This window comes from Lichenostomus cassidix, chromosome Z (genome assembly GCF_008360975.1).
Source record: "Lichenostomus cassidix isolate B80296 chromosome Z, HeHo_3.0, whole genome shotgun sequence".
Lineage (NCBI taxonomy): Eukaryota > Metazoa > Chordata > Aves > Passeriformes > Meliphagidae > Lichenostomus > Lichenostomus cassidix.
In genome coordinates this window covers 55,924,401-55,942,408 of record NC_139511.1, presented here as the reverse complement: position 1 = coordinate 55,942,408, position 18,008 = coordinate 55,924,401, and the positions used below count along the sequence as shown (strand labels likewise).

The window sequence follows — 18,008 nt, the reverse complement described above, 5'->3', positions numbered from 1 at the left end:
GAATATTCATTATTGCCTACAAGCATTAGAGCGAGGAAACATCCAGACACAGTGACCCAGAGCAGTCAGAGGCCTGTGGAGGCTAAAGAAAAAGGTTGCGTGGGCAACAGAATGTTGTGTGCAAAGTATTCAGAGGACAGCCTAACCTCACCAGCTTGCATGAGAACAAAATTATCCATCACTTAAAAACATGAACTGGCTTGTGCAGCAAAAGCATCTCACAAGATTTTTTAAACCAGATCTTGTCAAAAAAATCCAACTTTAACAAAATATCAGTTTTTCATTCAAATTCCAAGAAATCAATATGCAGGAGTTCACAGAACAAAATGCAAAATAGAGGTTGATATTATGGGCAAAGATACATTAATGAAAAAAAAAACAGCTGTGAAGGTGTATTTCTGCTCCAGATCTAGTTATCTAGATCTTAGTTCCTTTACTAATAGGGATTTCTGAAAGTCTTCATTATTTTGCACTTGCTGGAAGTTCAAGAACAGCATAAAAAGCAGCACTGTGCAGGCTGTGAGTTTGCAACAGTAAAGCTTTTTAAAATAAGCTTGGAACACCAAAAGATAAGTTCACAGAGAAAAAGAATCAAACAACACATCCATGCACAGCTTTAATCACAGGTATGATGTAAGGATTTTTCATCTTCTATCAATATTTTCCAGTAGCACAGTAGAATGTATTTTTTACCATCTTTCCAAGCATTCAGAGACCACCCAGTACCACAAGGCATCTCTGCAGTTTAAAATACAACAGTTCATCCAGACAGCAAGTAGGGATGAACCAGCTATGTGTGGCCAAGTTGACTGCACTTTTTTTTTCCTCTTTTCGATCCTGAAAGATTGCCAAATGTAAATAGCTCAAAAAAAAAAAATCCCATCGACAAAGTGCATTAGGCAATGGCTATGAAACATCAGAAAAACACAGGAGACAATAATACTTCCAACAAAGAAGCTTGGCAAGCAGCAGAGTACTCAGCCTAATACTAATGTTCCTTTAAAACACTGGTATACTAGAAACAGACAAGTGTCTAATAGTCTACTCAGCATGCAACAGCAGTAAAACAGAAGAAAACTGTCTCCAATAAAAAAGAAAATTAGACTTATGTATAGCTATGCATTTAAGTTACCAAAAAAAGTCTTGGGCAGCATTTTTGACATACAGATTTCAGTGCTTTGCAGAAGAGGTCAGTTGCTCTTTATATGGAGCTCTCAGTACCCAGGGAAAAAGGTGCATGTCTTCCACCAGTTAACACAGCAAAGCTGTAAGCAAAACCAAAGGGTTGTGTGCCAGTTCAATATTCCAGTTAAGACACAAAACTAGCAGTCCACAACCCCCTTTCTGAACCTAAAGCAACACCTCAGCCCTCATCGTGAAAACATTTTCGAGCACAGTGGTTTGATTCTACTCTTCTGCCTCACTTCAGGATGACTCTATTGCTCACGTTTAAACCAAAGAATTTGCTTTCACCCACATTCCTTGTCTTATATATACATTATTCAGGTGCAGGTCCATCCTGCTGACCACATCCAAAAAGTGTGATGCTATCCCACTGACTGGAAAGGAAGACTGGCTCTCTTCCTGCTGCAGTAATCTCAAAGAATGAGCCAAACCATATAATTTCATGGTCTGTAAAAGCGACTCCCTCACTTATCACAAAAGTCTTTTTAGATTCAATCAAGTTTTGTTTGATGCTTCAGCACCTCGGATGAAAGCAACTGATGAAATATCACACTTTACAACAATATGTGTAAAGTGTCTACAGGATAAAAGCAAGAACACCAGGTTGCACAATTTCCACACCTCCAGAGGCAATTTTCCATTCCATACTTTTAAATGTAGTTCAAATGGGGTATATAAGATGTTCAGATTTAAAATAAAGTAGCAATCTCATTTCCAAAGACTGGGAAAAACTCCAGAGCAAACCAGAACTTGGCACAGTTCAGTCTGTGTTTAGGAAATTTTTCTCCACAACTTTTTGATAATCTTCCCTAACTGATCAAGTGGATCACTTGGTTTATGAAAACTGGTTTCAGGATAATCTGAAATTGAGATGGAGACTATTTCATCCCATCAGATTTCAAGCAGTCATTAAAGATTCGTTGAAGAAAGGCACAGAGAGCTCTAACAGCCCTTGTATTCTACATTCCCTCCTCCCTTCTCCAAAATCTGCCATGGTCCTAGTCAGAAGTTAAACTGAGTGAACTTTTTGAATATCAGAGGTATGGCATGAGGTTATTTACAGCCTTGTCCTACAGTTTTGCACCTTTGTCATGTAAAAGCAAAGTCAAGCAAACTCCTCAACAACATGACTTGTTACAGAACAACAGGTGCTACAGAAATGATGTTGTCAGCACAACAGCAATAATGTGAGTGATGGTAACAAGGCTTTTGAGAAGTGCACCTCACAAGTAGTTTTATGAAAGGTTTCATTTGAGGCTACTCCATTAGCCTCTTGGCTTTTGTAGACTGTATGTTCTACAATCGTCATTCACAAGAGATGAAGGTGGACAGGGCACTTCTAAAGTGCATGACAATAATTTTATTAACCTTATCAGACCTCTTCTGTAGAGTTAAAGACTAAAAAGTGAATATTTACTTCAGCACCAGGCAAACAAGCCAGAACTCTGACTACAAAAGTGATAAAGAATGTATTTAATCCTGATTTTTCCAACTGTACATCTAAACAAACACAAAATGGATTGTTGTGGATATTAAGAATGCAAATACTGTAAAATAAACTATTCAGTTGCAATATACCTGAATTTAAGTAATTTTTATCTGTGCAAAAGGAAACATTGCCAGCTACTAGTTCTCTGAACTGACTACAGACATTTTCATGTGCCCATCCCCATCTATTCATAATGCCATGTGGTAAACAAATACTGCAGAATTTACTTAACAGAATAAAGGAGCACATTTGACCAACAACCCTGATAATTTTCAGCCAATACCTTTTCATTAAAAGCAACACAAAAAAATTTTGCACTTCACATCCTAACAGACCAGGTGAAAACAAGTTAGAAAAAGAAAAAAGCAAAACTACTTGCCACCTCAACTAACTTTCCTGAAAGAAAGAGCACAACACCAATGTGAACCATTCCTGTACTCTAAAAAGCATACAGAGACCCACTGAATCAGGTTTTTGTGATTTTGCTTTAAGTCATTTCAGGACTGATGATACAATGCAAATTATTTCCAAATCAACAAACTGATCTTTGTGAGTCAGACTCCAGCAAGAGTAGTCCCCTTCTTTTGTTAGAAAACAAAGAATAAAAGGAATAGAGTAAGCTATATTTTTATCTCAGGCATGGCCATAAACCCTGAATGCAGTCACTGGGATAGGAGCATTCTCTTGAATTCCAGCCCATGAGATGGCTGTTGAAACATAGCAGCTTTTTGCACAGTAGATACTATTTCTTTGCACAGGGTTTTGCAGTGCACTAGACAAAGTTACACTCATATTCACATGCATTCAGTGAGGCATTGCTTTAAAAAAAAAGTCTTTGAATAGAGGCTCCAGGCACAGAGCCCAGTGTGCAAGGCCCATATCAATATAAAACATAATCCAAACTACAAAGAATTTACAATACAATTAAACACAGGCAGGCAGCATGTAGGAATTCATAAAGCTGCTACAAGCAGCTTCTCTCTTGAGCACAACCTGCTCAAGCAGAGCAAGTCTGGCTGTTTACACGGTAAGTTTGCAATTAAAAGAGCATTTTTAATAGTAGCAATGTAATTTTAATCAACCTCTCTCCCCATTACTCATACTTGCTCCTATGTCACTCTTGACTTCTGCTGTAACAACCATTTTTCTGGCAGCATAATAAAATAGATTAGGAAAGAGACTCATGGAAGGAGAGACAGCCTCACAGAAAAAGAAAGGGTATTTTTTAACCCAGACCAGATCCTCAGTGCTTCTTAGCACAAGCTTCCACCAAGAGATATGCCAGCACAAAAGGAAAGTGACACAAAAAACACATGCAAAGGAAAGCATGTGGAATAATAAAAACGTTAGTGAAACTACAACATCAGCCTAAGTAGGTATCACAAGTGGAGTGCAGATAAGAGCTGATGTTCACTGCTTTACCCTGGCAGTTAAAGGGGCAATCTGAATACCATTGGTCGTAGCAAATAAGGTGATTCATAGAGTTTACTGACACCTGTATTTGTCCTCCTTGTGACATCTGTGCCTCTCTACAGGTGAATGCCAGAGTTTCCTTTGGGTTGGATAGGCCTTACAAGTAGTTTTTAAGATATTAGTGTACTACCTCAGGATTTTGAAGTTAAATACTATTGAAATTCAGTTCCTCAGACTCTCATCCAGAACCAAGATAACACTTAAAGACACTTAAATCTGTGCTTCTCAAAGCTATGTGTTCATCTCACATTACTCCATTCACAAACTACTTACAGGTGTTTTCTTGTCAACATCTTCAGTGATAAATCGCTGTGTGTAAACATCATAAGCAGACAGAACAAAAATAACAAAATACATGCAGAAGAAAAAAATACATACATTGACAGACACATTGAAAGCATTTTACTTTGTGAATTCACTAAAAATAGACAAAAAGAAAACCCTATTCAATATTTACATGTCAATGGGTCAGCATTAAACACTAAAACCAAAGACAAGCAAATACAAGAGACACCTGCATTATTCTGCTGTTTCTCATCAGTGCAAACTTATATATTTAATTTTTAACTTCCTGGATTTCAACTAAGTATCATATGCATAGAAAAAATTCTTAACTGCTATGTCACTGCTGACTTTGCAAAATTTTGGCAAATTGAACATGAGACATCAGGCTAGAGAAACTAAAACTATTGCATGACCCTCTAGTTTTAAAAGTAAGGAACTGTTTGAAAAAAAAGTACAATAAGGTTTACAAAATTAACTACTTTTTTTGTTAATTCTTTGCCTTTATTCTAATAATCTTATATTTTTGAGGAGTAGAAGGTTTAGTTTCCACCATTTAGGTTGCATTTGGCCTTTACATGCAGTGGTGAGCCTGAGCACTGGGTGAGGCTCATGGGCAAGCACAAGGGGTTTGCTCCCTAGCATTGTGCAAGGACACAGAGTAGCCACTCAGCTTTCAATGCAGCTCTGAAGCACAGACCAGCTTCCCTTCAAGTACTCAGAAAGTCCTACCAAAACTGTTATTTGAAGTTTTGGAACAATCTTCAAACTGCAGTAGAGATAAACAATCAAGTCTGACATTGCTCAAATTTAATATGTACTTAGGCAATGAGAAACCGATAAAACCACTGTCACTATATGTGCCACATGTTGTGACTTCAGGAAAGAAAACCAGAACAGTGAAGAGCTGCACTGAGGGGAACAAGTATTTCTTCCTTTCCAGCTACCCAGGCTTTGAGAAGCAGCTTTAAGTTTCAGACATTCATCAGCCTGAAGCAAATGAGTGTTGGGCCATAGCATTATTTGTATAAAGTGTGCTGTGCCACTGAAGACGACAACACCCCATCTATTCATATTTGTCTCTATACTATAGCTCTGCTATCCATATTTTGCAAGTCGTCCTTGATCCACTTCAGACAAAACAAAGCAGTTTGTCTTAACCCATAACTGATAGCTAAACCATCTTATTTCTGCTGGGGCAGATTAGGGAGTTCACATCAGCCTTAACCAGAGAAATTATGGGGCAACAGCCTTGGACAGCCATGCTGAGGCAGAGTCATTAGGCAGGCAGAGAGAAATGCCACATGAAGTCTGCCGAGTTAGATCCAGCATACGACAAACTCTATTTCACAAGCAGCTAATGAAGATTCAGAAAGGGATCCTGGCTCATTTCCACCTCCTGCCCTTGAACATGGCACAGAGGTGATGTCCTCCCACTTCCCTCACCCCACACATGCCTCCCGTGCCCATCCCATGCTCTGCATTGGCCTCTGCCTCACTCTGCATCTGCCCACACCTCCAGAAATCTCTGCGTTTGTTAGGCAACCAGATAGGGGCAGGCCAGAGAGAGATAAGACAAGCACTAAACCAGACACACTGGGCAAAAGTAGGTTCAAGAGGAAGAGCAGAAGTCCACAGTAGGGGGATAAAAAAAAAAAAAAAAAGAGAGATTTCCAGTTTATTGCAGCAGAAACAAAGCCAGGAAGGGCACAGCAAGGCAAGGGGTGCACTCTCGGCAAAAACCATCAAGTCATGTCAGGATACAGAAATGTCCCTGACCAGTAAAAGAACCGGTATGCAAGTAGCTGATAGATATTTCAGAGTATTCAGGAAGCCTCATAACTAGTTAAATCCTATTTGGCATTATTGACTTGACTAATGCTGTGGCATCTTTCCCAACACATTCCATGAATATTGCTTCCTGTACCAGAACCTGTGTTGCTCTACCAATAAACACTTAATAGAAAGATTGAAATACCATAAAATTGCATTATTCTCTGCATTTGCAACAGAGGTGCTGCCTAGCAAGAGTTTCATAGAATCATAGAATGGCTGGGGTTAGAAGGGACCTTATAGCTCACCTAGCTCCAACCCCCTGTCATGGGCAGGGACACTTTTCACTGGACCAGGTTGCTCAGAGCTCAGCCCAACCTGGCTTTGAACACTCTCAGGGATGGGGCATCCACAGCTTCTCTGGACAACCTGTTCCAGTGCCTCACTCTAAGCCTATGTTTGTCTAGGTTTTCAGATCCTAGTTCTTTGTACACTTTGCTCAGGCAAACATGTGAGTACAAGTGCTCCCATTCCCCATGGAAGCATTTTCAGGGTATGTCCACACTGCATAATGCCGTGTCAATACATCACAATTCTACCTCTACCTGAGGCAGCTCCAAGGCAGCCTGAATGCTTCCCGGGCAGCACCCCAAGTGTTGAGCAGCAGAACAAATCAGGCAGCATGCTGTTCCCAGGCTGCTCCCAACAACCAGAAAAACTTGTTCAAACTTCTCCCACATGGCAATGTTCAGTACAGACCTACACATGGCTCTGGGAAGAACTGAATTACAATGAAGTAAGGAAGAGAACATCCATACATGGCTGTAAGTTTTCTGGTTTGTCTGAACAGCTTTAATTAACATACCTTGATTTCCTAATCAATTAAAAAAAAAAAAGGAAAAAAAAGAGAAGGGAAAAAAAAAAAGAAGGAAAAAAAAAAAGAAAAAAATCAGTAAGAGCTGATTTACAGCTCTACTATGACATTCCAAACATCCCACTATTCTGTCTTGGTAACAGCAAATGCCCAAGACCAGACCAAAGTTTCAACTAGAAACACTTACAAATTAAGTATTCACATACTTGCAATTCTGTAACAATATACGTGACACCTACAGCTGCAAAGGACAAGTCTAAGAAACTGCTCCAGCGCGGCCCCATCGAGCTGGTACTGACCTTCTTCCTCTTCCGCGGCTCCTGACTCCACTGACAATGCGGCTGGTCCTTAAGGACGGACCTGCTACACATGGCATCAAAGGTGACCTGACTCCGAAGAGGAGGGAAGCAGCAAGACAGACAGCCACCCTTCCAACTTGCCAGACAGCCCCTGGCTAGACATCACCCCTCTAGCCCTACATTTTAATATCACCATCATAAGCACATGGGCCACACCTCTTCCCTGACTGTCGCTAACTTTCACCCTTGCAGAGAAAGAAACCTCCATTTCTTGATGCCTGGGACCACTCTTCTCTCTGGGAGCAAAAGGTGTGGGAGGAAAAAAGCATTTTTTAACAATAAGGCGAGCCATGCACACGCCGCGATGTGACTTGCTCTTCACGACAGGAAGGTGAGCTCAGTGCGTGTGAGGTATAGCCAGAGGGCTTTGAGAGACAGGCACCGGGAGGAGTGGGGTACAGCCAGAGGGTCTGGAGGAACAGGTACTGCGTAGTGCCAGACACAGTCGAAGCGTTGGGCTCAGGGGAACAGACACGGTGCCGTGTAGGGCACAGATAGAAAGCTTGGACGCCAGGCACCGCAGGGTGTGAGGTACACTCAGCGGGGCTGGAGGAGGAAGCACCGCAGGGCACTGTCTGAGAGTCTGGAAGTTCGGCACAGGAGGGTGCAGATGGGGAGAGGCACCAGGGATGCAGGTGCAGCCAGATGATGAGGATGGGGAGTGAACAAGCTCAGCGCAGCACGGCCGGGGGTTTGGGAAGAGACAAGGGTTACGCGGGCGCAGCCATGGAGTTTGAAAGGAAGGTGGGCAGGAGGCAGCCCCATCCCGCCCCATCCCGTCCCGTCCCGTCCCGTCCCGCCCCATCCCATCCCAGAGTGGGACAGACCCTGCGGAAGAACGCTGAAGGCTCCTCTTCCCGAGATCTCTGCCCGCGCTCCGGTTTCCCGCTCCCGCCGATCCACCCACGCGGCAGCAGCGCGGCCCTACCTGTCCCCGCACCGCCGGCCGGCAACTGCGCGGCGGCTCCGCGCGGCTGGCGGGAGGGCGCGGCGGGGGCGGACCGGACCGCCCTGCTCCGCCCCTCGGACCGCCCTGCTCCGCCCCTCGGACCGCCCTGCTCCGCCCCTCGGACCGCCCCGCACCGCCCGGATAGTTCCGCACCACCCCGCACCGCCCCGCACCGCCCGGATAGTTCCGCACCGCCCCGCACCGCCCGGATAGTTCCGCACCGCCCCGCACCGCCCCGCACCGCCCCGCACCGCCCGGATAGTTCCGCACCGCCCCGCACCGCCCGGATAGTTCCGCACCGCCCCGCACCGCCCGGATAGTTCCGCACCGCCCCCCGCACTGCTCCGCACCGCTCCGCACCGCCTCCGCAGCGCTCCGCCCCGCTCCGCACTGTTCTCTCACGACCGGCGACCAAGGCTCAGAGTTAGGGACCTCGGTGAGCAAGTGCCGCAAGGGCGATCCAGGCTTCTAGTGAAAGGCGTCCCTGCCCACGGCAGGGTGGTTGGAGCTAGATGCTCTTCAAGGTGGCTTCCAAGCGAAACTGTTCTGTGGTCTTATGAGGAGGGAAAAGCAACTTGTTTTCTACCTGCTGTGATACCCACTGCTGTGGTGTGCAGGGATTCTCCAGGTGCCCCTTTGATCTCGATCTCACTAGCAGCTTCTGTCAGCGTGGAGGAGGGAAATCTGCAACATGGCTTCTTGATACTGCTTTGGGATCCCTGGCAACTGAATGTCGCCCAAGGCAACACCAGGAAAATGTAATAATTCCTTGTTTTGAAAACAAAACACAACTGGCTAGCTTTGGCTCACAGCTTTAGGGAATGCTCCCACCCCAAAAACATTCAGTATTCCTTTCTTAGAAGATGTTTAGGATAACAGTAGCAGTCACCAATTACTCCCATCTGGAGAAGTATGGGGCACAAAAAAAAAGTAATGGGGAATTCCAAGCCTGTAACAGGTGCTCCATTTTAGTTGGTCTGTCACTTTGGTCCATAAAAGGCTAGAAGTTACTGCTTTTTGAGATGGTTAGCATGGAGGTGACCACTTGAGCCAAAACACTTGGCAAAAACAAGGAGTAGGGAGAGTATATGAAGCCAAATTCATGAAAAGAGGCAAACCCATTTGATGATGTGCAGAAATGCAAAATATGAAGGGTCTGTAAGCTAATGCTGTCAAATGAATGAAGGGTCAATGGCAATGTGGAGATGCATGAGGAATCTCTGAGTTGGAGAACAGCAAAAAGAACAAAGCTCAAACCCAAAGCTTGAGGTAACAAGAGGCAGAACCAGCATTGACAACATATTAAAAGTGTAGAAACATTATGAGAAACCGATGAGCAGATGGTGGGATGGGGAAAACATATCTTGCAACAGAGAGCGTGCAGAAGCTCCATATCACAAAGTGATTGATTAGGGTGGGGATTAGGAAGAGAACCTTGTCCTTTAGGATTTGCTTCATGCTTGTCGTGTAATTGTTACGATTTTGAAACGTGAAGAAACTCCAGGCTTTTGAAAGAGCATCTTAATAAGATCATTTGATGTGGCCAAAAGGGATATGTCAAAATATGATAAACCATTGAGCAATACTGTATGTCTCACCTAGGAGGAGAAAAACACAAATCAAAATTGAGATGTTCCATTTTCCCTTCAGCTTTCAGAAGTAAAACATTTTCTTATTTCCTGGTTCAAACTTTTTTCTTTTTCTTTTTCTTTTTCTTTTTCTTTTTCTTTTTCTTTTTCTTTTTCTTTTTCTTTTTCTTTTTCTTTTTCTTTTTCTCTTTTTCTTTTTCTTTTTGTTTTTCTTTTTCTTTTTCTTTTTCTTTTTCTTTTTCTTTTTCTTTTTCTTTTTCTTTTCTTTTCTTTTTCTTTTCTTTTCTTTTTCTTTTTCTTTTCTTTTTCTCTTTTCTTTTCTTTTTTTCTTTTTCTTTCTCTTTCTCTTTCTCTTTCTCTTTCTCTTTTTCTTTCTTTTCTTTTCTTTTTCTTTTTCTTTTTCTTTCTTTCTTTTTCTTTTCTTTTTCTTTTTCTTTTTCTTTTTCTTTTTCTTTTTCTTTTTCTTTTTCTTTTTCTTTTTCTTTTTCTTTCTCTTTCTCTTTTTCTTTTTCTTTTTCTTTTTCTTTTTCTTTTTTTTTTTTTAATAATGGGCAAGAAAAACTACAAACAAAGCTTAGGAATCACCGCATCCCTGCCCAGAGTCCTTGGGAGCCTTAAGAATATTAAATCTTGACTTTTTCCAGAGGGATGTGGCTTGACCAGAACTAATATTCGTCCTGTGTTGCAAAATCTATTTTGCCATGCCTGATAGGGCTGCCTTGGCTAAGACAAAACATGACACTGGGGTGCACAGCAATAAAAAGTGGGTTAGCTATAGGCTTCAAAATACAAGGCTGCTGTAATTAATGGGAAAAAAAAATCCAGAAAAAAAAAAAAAAAAAGCACATGCAAGTTAATAGCTCTAACACATTTGATGCTGACAGATCAACAGCTTTTCTTTCTTTGGAGCCCATAAAGAGTAAGAGTCCTTGCTTTCCATGCACTTCAGGAGTCAAGGTAATTTGAACCATCAAGCAAGTCTGTGAGGGCTGGGAGAGGATAGAAATAATGGTTGACCTGCTCAGGGCAAGTAAATGATTAACATGCGCCAGGGAAAAGGCAGCATGAAGGGCACAGCTGTGCCCTGCACACACAAAGAAAACAGAGACACACAGCAAGTCAGAGACATTTACATTGTAAAAGAGGAAACTAGCAGCAGACAGGTTTTCTCAGTTTTTAGCATGTGAAAGATGCATGTGATATTTACTGTAAATTTACACAATCTTTTGAGTTCCCTACATTTCGCCATCCAAGAACAGGACAAGAGATAAAAAAACATAAACTCTGCAGACAGCTCACCAGACTTTACAAGATGCTGAAGACATAACTACTGATGTATGATGAATGAAGAACTGTGCTTGCTGTGAACAGCGATGGCCAATGCTTTTCCTTATTTTGTTGCCTTGCTGGAATCCAGGTAGCTCATATGCTTTAAGAGCCTTTTAGAGATAAGTACTCACTAGGACTGGATTTGAAGCCTTGAATAGCTGATCAGCAGGAGAACCACAGGAACCACTCCCTAGTCCAGCAACAGCTGGGCGCTTTTGCTGACACAGTACAAGGTAGTCATCCCAAGAACACCAACAAATATCTGCACACCAATCTTGAGGAGATGCAAGTGTAACCCAAATCCTGTTTGCAAGTATTGCTTTTCTGGAGAACATCTGGTTTGCCTGTGCTTGTACTGGTGTTGTGAGTCACAACTGCCAAACCTGTCCCAGGCAGGTTCTGCTGCAAGTGGACAATCTTCCCCAGCTGTCACAGCACAGTGCTTGGCAGCTGGATTGGCAACAAAAGGGCCCTCCATGTCCCTTCTCATTTTCCAGCTGGAGTCACTTTCAAACTTTGCTTATTGCTTGTTGCAGAAAATATTGCTTTTTCTCCTAACCTTCTGAGCCAGAACAGCACCTTCTGTGTAGCTGAAGCTTTATGATCATTTTTCTGCCTAGGTCTGTTCCAGAACACCATGGATGGACCCTTCTGTAATGCTGGCAGTGACCTTCCAGGAGCAGTTTCCACATGACAGAGGAGTTCTTCCTCAGACATGTGTCATAAATTTTGCTGTGGCACCAGGTGAGGAGATGATTCAGCCGTGCTCATCTCTCCCAATGAGCTGAGTTTTGCAAGAAGTTTCTCCCCCCACCCCATTCTGGGAACATCACTGCCAGTAACTGTACAGAAGTGAGTAGTCACTGCTGGTTTTGCATGGCTTTTTGGCACCACAAACACACCACAATGTACTCCAGAATTGACGAAGCAGGCAGTTCCAATAGTTACATGTTGAACTACAGGTCAGTTTTGACATTTGAACAATAATGAATTTGATAAATCCTTGCAAGTGTGACAAAGCTATTCAGACAGAGAACTTACCATGTAAATCCACCTATCTCAAGTAACAGTATTAAAACCATTTGGTCCCTAGAAAATTATTTTGCTGTCATGCATCTGAGACAGGTTCTAGGCAGGAGTGAAGGAAGAAGGTGTCCCAAAAGTAGGGTGAAAAATAGTTATTGCAAAAGTAGAAACAATAATCTTAAGTGTATAAAAAATGTCATTAAAGGGGATGTTTAATAGAAGAAGTGTCATGATGTCATAATATACATATGGAATATATACATATATACTTTACTATATATGCATATATTTTAGTTTCTGTACAATGTATATTGTACAACATATACAGAATATACTGTTTATACAAATAAGCTTAGAATACATACACATGCACTATATAATACACTTTTTTGTACACACACTGTGCTTCTTAAGTGAAAACTGGTAGTGACTCACCTCTTTAGAGTGTATTGCTTGAAGGCAGGCTGATTGCAACTCAATCTATATCAGGAAAGAAAATTAAATCACCCGCAAAAAGTGCATTGCAGTCAGCCAAAGAAGCCTGACTGAACATAATAGGAGAACCCAAGCCAGGACACCTGGCCAGCTTGTTCCCAAAATCATAACCTTGCTTCAGCAGATTTTTCATTTTAGTGTGTCCCATGTCTGAAAAGAGTATATAAAAAAAGAGCTGGACAGTGGCTGTTCTGGAGCCTATATCTTACAGCTTATCACAGCTGAGGATTCTAATTCAGATGCTATCTACCAACTGCTTTAAATCTTTGTAAGTCAAATTTTAACTGTATGTGTTACTGACAGGAGCCAATGTTTTATCCCGTGGGAACCCACACAGACAAAACTAAAGGTAGTGGCAATCTTTTTAGGATGCTGTAGGGTTGTGGGATCTGCTCGTTACACCTTGGCCAAAACAGAATGCTAAACCACAGCCTTATCCATGACCTGGGTGCATAAACATGTCTGGAAACATAAGGTGATTTTAGAGAGTAGGAACTCCATGACTCCAGAAGGATTCTAACATGTGTCATTAAAAAAAAAAACAAAACAAAAACCCAAAACCAAAACAAAACCAAAAGTCTGCTAACTTTGCAGAACACCTGCACTGTGGTGGATAGGCTAGGGCTGGCCCAGCTGGCAGATGCATGCCATGGTGCAATCCACCAGAAAGGCACAGAGCTCCAGGAACATCAATAGTAATAAGCTGCTAGTACATATTGCACAGTCTCTGAATCAGAATAATCAACAAGGATTTTTACCTGATTAAAAGTTTGTTTTGTGCTTGTAGAAAGAGTGAGTCAATGAGGTAACCAGTATAGCCTACAGAAACCCTTTGGTGCTAGTGAAGATGTAGCTGTGTGTTACCACCACATGCCATATGCTGCACAACATCTGCAATGATAAGAAAAAAGAACATCTTAGGTATAGGCTTGAGCAGCTACTGATTTGCACTTGGAACACAAGAGACAGGCTCTTTATCCAAGCAGCATGTGGTCACCGAGAGATGTATCAATAGCTCTCTCTCTTCTCATATAATTTTCCTATTTCCTCACTAGTGAATCACCACAATCCAGGAATTCATGGGCTGCCATGTTCCTTGAACCAGAGGGACCCAGATGCCCGTGAAAGAATTCTCTCTCTGCTATTTTCAGTGTGCATGCAAAAGCTTCAATTAATTTTTCAAAATTCCAGACATTTTGCTGTGAGAATGCATTACAGAGATGGGATGCCTGGGATAAGGAGGGAGAGCTGACATTCAAATCAAAGCCCTTGAGTTATTTCATTGGTTTCATACTCAGACCACCAAGGCTCAGGAGACAACTTGTACGGCAACTGAGTATCATAGTGACAAACAGAAATCTACAAAATTTCTGAGGAAGCCATTGAAAGCTCATCTCTCCCTATCCAGAAGCCAGACATCTACTTTTTTCTCCTGTCCCCTCTCATATTTCTTATGCCAGGGTACACAAGGACTCCCATAAAGGCTACTAAATTCCATATCCTTGGTAACAGTGAAGCAATTTCTCTTCCCTTTCTCTGCCAGTCTCTGAGATATGAAGAAAAACAGAATACCAGAAAAGGGAGCTTTGCAATTAATTATAACAAATGCACAGTCCATTCTGCCTTGACAGATATGACATTACTCAAAGAATGCAGAACTACAGTAAAATCATACCAAGAAATTACTTTCTAAAATTGATTCTTGATCACATTACATGTGCCTAGCAATATATTGTAGAAACCTAATCTTTTAATGGATTTTCATTTACTTATTTATTTATTTTTATAAAAACATTCTGCAGTTGGGATTGGGAAAAAAACAGGAAAATACAAATGAAGAAATAGATAATCAAGAGAAACAGGTATTTAACACCACTTCTGTGAATATTTTACAGTTATGCCTGGGTGGAGTCGCCATCTTATTTCAGATAAATAAGGTTAAATTTACTCCCATTCTTCCCATGACAATTATGTCCCCTGTGCTTGGTAAACAGGCCAGAGATTAGGAAGTTACTTTGAAACTGAAGGTATAGCTACTAATGCTCAAGGAAAGGTAAACCATGGGAATATAGTTGGGTGGCTGACATGCTATTCAAGACACTCTGAAAAGGAACCACAGGCAAGACATATTTCAAATGGATTAAAATAAGTACTACCTCTTCCTTAACTGTGGCTACAATAAATTTAGAAGTTACTAACTAATTAAGTGTAAGAACTTGATAATTTAGATTAATTTTTAGAGAAGATGCTAAGAAGAACAGGTTGGGACTGTCAACAAATTTTGAATTGTGAGGCATGTAGTTTGTACTCTGTTGTCATAGCTGGGTTCCACACACAGGCAGGCTGGTTTTGAAACTGAGTGTCCTCATTGGCAATATGCCTGTGAGACAATTCCTGAAAAAGAAATTGCATAAGCTAATTACTAATCAATCAAACAGAAATCTGTATTACATTTCATAGCTAATGACACTTTTGTGGTCTCCCATATGTGTAATACTACCACAGTGTTTTAGATCAGGTATTTTAAATTTGGCTTTCGAAATTAAGGAGAAAAAACAAATAACAAAATAAAAACAAAACAGCAAACCCCAAATAAAACAAAAAATGTGCCCAAATAAACCAGAACAAAATTCTTCACCCATGTATTTGTTTTTCTAGCATTTTTTCAAAAGGCATAAAGGACATCATCTCTTATGATGTAGAAATGTTGACAGGATACCCAATGGTTTTCCTTTATGAAAGGATGCACTGTGCTGTTCTCCAGTTACACTGACAAACCTATTAGAGCCACAAATACTGCATAAAACTCTCTGTCTGACAATGCATGCTCAGATGGCAGGTGTGCTGTGACTGTCATGAAGAAAATGCTGGAGGAGTCATGGATTTATTCTAATCTGGAGGGTAAGAGAGCACTTTATGCCACCCTCAGTGGAAAGGGCATTTATGCTTCTCTTTCAAGTGAGGAAGACACTGATCAGAACAGTTAAGGCAACTGACTGCATCATAAAATCTTACAAAGACTAACCTGCAGCATCTTAAAGATTTTTTTTTCTAGGACAAGTTACAGTGTTCAATCCCTTCAAATAATGAGGCGAAGCTGCGCAGGGAAGACAGCAAATAGGGAAAATGTGCACAACAAAACTTTTGGCGTAAGCAAAGAAACTATTTCTCATAGAAACAGTATCTTTACAGAAATCAGACTTGAATTTCTGAAGAGGAAGGCTGTCAACTTGATCTCTTTCCCTTATATTTGAAAAACATTTTTAAAGGAAGAGGGTTCCACCAGACAATATACCAAATCATCTCAAAAATTTCTTTATAAAGAAATCCAAAATGTTCAAAACCTTAAAGGTTGGCTATATGCTGCACCATGAAGAAGAAGAATTTGCAGGGAAGAAAGCAGCTGAACAAGCTTTAATTTCTGCTTCTAGACAGCACAATAAATTCCCACCTCTGTTATGTCAGTGAGAATTTGAGACAAATTCACTGGTTCAGACAATTTTCATAAACTGTAATAATCCTCAGCCAAATTTTACCAAGATTTGGCATTATTGTATATTTTGATCCAGAAAGACAATGAAAATAATATTGATACAGCCTCATCTTGCATCAGCATGAAAACAAACACTAGGAGTTAAATGAATAACTTATTCTGGTATCTCTTAATTCAACCACGTAACCCTGAAGCTGCAGCAAATCACAATTTTCCAGTATGAAGTGTAGTGCTGAGTCTCTCCATTCAGTTATCCATCTCTCAGTACAAAAGCCTGGAAAGAGCACAGATCTGTTGCACTCAGGTGGTTCTCTTAGTACACTGGATGGAGGAGATGACAAAGATTTCACCTCACAGTGTTACCCAAACAACTACCCTGAAACCCTTTGACTTTCAGTTCTGCCTATGGCCTTCTCTGTCATCCTGGGCAACAAGCTCATGCCATGGAAATAGGCATCAAGAATGTAATCTTTCTTGCACCTTCTCTTTTTGGTGCCTTTTAAACATTCTCCAGGGAGTAGCAGACAATTCTAAGACTTCAACAAAATAAAGGGACAATAAAATTACTTGCTCAAATAGCAAAGATGCACTCAACATTCACTTACATAAAACTACTCAACTATTCACTTGCATAGTCTTCTCCAAACAAAATATTCTGATCCTATCTACACACTCCTGACCAGCTAGCACAGCTATGCATACACCTTACTATATTTTCTGCCATGGGGAAGAAGGCAGACAATGTTAGAGAACTTTTATTCCTGAATTTCTTGTTGTATCTCTCTTTTGCCTTTACAGTCAAATCTGACATTTTCACAGGAAACAACTGATCCACCACAATGCACCAGCAAATAAACACATGCCTTCCTATTGTGATTAAAGTTCTCCTTCTAAAGGATATGCATTTGCATTTTACTATCACAAGAGTTCACATAAACATACCTGAACTCCTTTTCTCTTCCCAGCTCAAGTGTCTGTAACCACAGCAACAGAAAACCTAGAGCAAGGAACTAAAGCCTTCCTCAAGGGCTGAGTAAAGTCTCTTCAGTCTCACAAAGTCTGACAAAGTCTGACAAAGTCTGACAAAGCTGAGCTGTACTTAATTAGCACCATGTCAGGAGGAGAGGTGACAGCAGAGGAGCTGATCCCATGAGGTTATCAAACAGTTGCTTGGGCTGTTGTCTGTGCATTAAATTCCTTTGAGGATTTTACTGGCCTGGCTTTATTATGGACTCAAGCAAAGAACCCTGCATACCCATTTACAGGCCAACACAGATTCATTTACATTGTCATATTATCCATGATCTTCCAGACAGCCATGCAAATATCTTTTAAGCAGACACTACTAGCAGGCAGCATTCAGCTGACAGAGATGTGACACGCTTACAGAGGTGGTCTAACTAGACTGATTTTTTTACAAAGTCCTTGAAATTCCTTTATTCCATTCCGCTCACCATAAATGGCACTTGGAACACTTCAGAACAATGAGTTTAAGAGGAAAAGATATCTTCTTACTCTGTTTACATGGGGGAAGCAGAGTTATCAAACAATGAGGCTCCAGGCTTAAATAAATTAATAGTTACGTGACTAGAAAAAGACAGTCTGTCTTGGAGACTCTGGAGCCTAAATCCACTATTGAAGAAAGAAACCCCACAAAACAAACTAGTGAAACATACAGTCTGAACTCAGTGA

The 18,008-nt window shown here is 41.2% G+C and overlaps 1 protein-coding gene across 1 annotated transcript in view; it reads right to left on the bottom strand.

Moving 5' to 3' along the window:
- The window catches only part of ELOVL7 (ELOVL fatty acid elongase 7), a 31,936-nt gene extending 23,524 nt beyond the window's left edge, over positions 1–8,412 (bottom strand). The window contains exon 1 of the mRNA XM_085042224.1: positions 8,263–8,412. The gene's annotated coding sequence lies outside the window, so the exon portion shown is untranslated. The remainder of the gene's footprint in view (positions 1–8,262) is intronic.
- Positions 8,413–18,008: the final 9,596 nt, after the last annotated feature.